General features: G+C 43.2%; 1 protein-coding gene across 1 annotated transcript in view; it reads right to left on the bottom strand.

The window, feature by feature from the left end:
* The window catches only part of RAD51B (RAD51 paralog B), a 345,984-nt gene extending 345,877 nt beyond the window's left edge, over nucleotides 1–107 (bottom strand). Inside the window, exon 1 of the mRNA XM_019615646.1 lies at nucleotides 90–107. The gene's annotated coding sequence lies outside the window, so the exon portion shown is untranslated. The remainder of the gene's footprint in view (nucleotides 1–89) is intronic.
* Between the last annotated feature and the right edge of the window lie 2,495 nt (nucleotides 108–2,602).

Genomic DNA, 2,602 nt, shown 5'->3' on the forward strand with positions numbered 1-2,602 from the left:
GACTGGTAGTGCTGGGGGAGCGGCCTGCGGGCTGTGCGCCCGACAGCGGTAATAGCAGAGATTCCCTAGAATCGGGGTTTCGTTCGTACCCTGGGCGGATCCCCTGGATTCACCGCCCAGGGAAGTCCAGAGTCCACAAAGCAACGCGGGGTACGGGGAGCAGCGGGCTGAGCGCAGACAGGTGGAATGGAGAAAGAGCTCCTCCTGCTGGACACTGTCTGTAAAAGTTGGCTTCCAAATGGGAAGTCGCAATTCAGGATAAAAAGGGTGCTGAAGAAAGGCTGGCTGTGGCTGCGTGTTCGTTTCTGTGGAAAGAGGGGCCGTGACTGCAGCATAACTCTGTTACGGTCTTTATTTACTGCTTGTTATTAATGCCATCAGGACCCCGACCTCTATATCAGAGGTGGAGGAAAAAGTAACACTACCTTGGTGATGTTGTAGCAGATCTTTCCATTTACCGCAAGGGCTACAGATTCCTTCCTATCTTCCATAAAAACAGATATCTGCCGGAGCACATCTCACCATATAGCTCCTCTGGAGGATCTGTAAGCAAAACCGAGTTCTGCTTACAGAGTTCTTGTGAGTTCTTTGTGTCATGTTTCTCAACGGGGTCACAGCTGTTCCACTCTTGACTGCTCAGATACACCTCCAAATCTACTGGGAAATAATCATGCATTGTCTTCTCCATCTGACTTGAGAAATTCAGTCTTTTACATATCCTGAGGATACTCAGACAAGTATGCACCTACATGTACCAAAGCTCCCAAGCAGCAACAGAGCAGTGACCATCACACTCGTGTTTGGCAAGGGCATCACTGGTCACTGGGGAATTGGGGCACTCGACTAACAGCTCTGCCTCTGCTCTGTGATCTTGGTCAAGTTCTGTAATGATAGGGTATCTGTTTTCTTTTTCATTTTTGGTTTTACCTATTTAGATTGTAAACACAGTGAGCCCTGCTGGCCCAACAGAATTATGTGCTGGTTGTGGCACAGCAGGGCTCTGCTCCAGTCTAAGCCTTCAGCAGCCCCTGGAACTCATAATAAGAAGGGATTAAAAAAGCTAAGAGAAGATGATTACTTTGTAAGACTGAGCCTCACCTCACTGATTTAAGACGGTCCGCTAAGTTGGCAGTGGTGGACTAAGAATGTTACAGAAAGGAAAAGCGTAACAGCAGTAACTACTAAATTCATAGAACCAGAGTGCTCTATCAACAAACACAGCAGTAACAATAACATTACAATTAAATAAAGGGGGCAAGAACCTGATTTGAAGGACACAGAATGAAATGCTTATAAATCCTTATCCAAATAAATTCTCAGCAGTTAAGTAGTTCTGCTATGCTCCGGAATCCAAAAGGTAATGGCAAAATATTTCCTTCCTCAAAAAAAAAAAAAAAAAAAAGGTCTTCATGTAATCTAAGACAGACACATATAATTATGGGTAACTTCAGACAATAGCTTTGCATGCTGGAAAGTTTCGCATTATCACATTATTCACTTAATTTCTAAAACAGCATCAGCCTGCTGATATTGACTGTATTCTTCAGATTAATTACAGTTTTCCAACTATCAGTTGCTGCTTTAAAACTAGCAGTGCTCTACTACCTGTGTGAAAGGAAAACAGCTCCTTACCAAAGTACAGTGAGTGCATGAGAATACAGTGAGAGCTCTGACTCACAGCAGTAATTCAGACATTCAGAGCAATTCCCTACCTTATGTTTTCTGAATAGTGCTTAATTAGTCTAATGTATTCTTATTTCTTGGTGATATCTACTTAATGCATAGCACATTCTTAAAAGCAACTGATGTGCTCTTGAGACTGGAAAGCAGTTATGAGACCATCTCACTCTTTCCCGATACTAAGGTCCCAAGAGGTTTCTCAGTAATGACATAGAGAGGAACTGCCAATGAAATATTCTGTCCATTACTATCTCCCCGAAGGAGATGGAGATTTACTTCCAACTCTTTGGTATTTTCCTCATCTCAGAAGAGAGAACTGAAATGATATCACAAGGAGGCCTACACCCTGATTAAAAACACTTCGTTTTCCACACGCACTCTGGCAAGTTTTACCAAAGCCACCTTACCTCACTTGAGACTTTCCCAGCTGCATGTGCTGTAGAGATGGAGCAGGGGGAAAGGAAAATATCCTTCTATTGTTTCTACAAACTGCTCAGCACAACCTTGCTGTTATCAGTGGCTATAATAAGCAGACTAAGAACAACAGAGCTGTGAAATATCAGCCCATCTTCTCATTCTGAACATTCCTCCCTCCCCTATTGCTCTGAGCAGTCTGTAGGCCAGTTAAATGCCTCTCACCAGGCAATTAACCTTTTTCCTCCTACCTCAGGAAGGATTAAAACCAGTTATAATGAATCCTCCTCAGGTATTAATGAGGACTTGTCCAACCGTACACACTTACAGCCAGGAAAAAGAAGCTTATCTCTCAGGATAATCAGAAGGCATTTCTCCATTTTCTACCTCTTCACAGATGCTGTTGTGAGGAAGTATTCAGAATTATCCACCATCCTCAAAACAGTTTCAGAAATATTCAGCGGCAATGTAGAGTTTTTGAAAGAGCTTCTGTACCTCCCACCCTTTT

This window comes from Meleagris gallopavo, chromosome 5 (assembly GCF_000146605.3).
Source record: "Meleagris gallopavo isolate NT-WF06-2002-E0010 breed Aviagen turkey brand Nicholas breeding stock chromosome 5, Turkey_5.1, whole genome shotgun sequence".
NCBI lineage: Eukaryota > Metazoa > Chordata > Aves > Galliformes > Phasianidae > Meleagris > Meleagris gallopavo.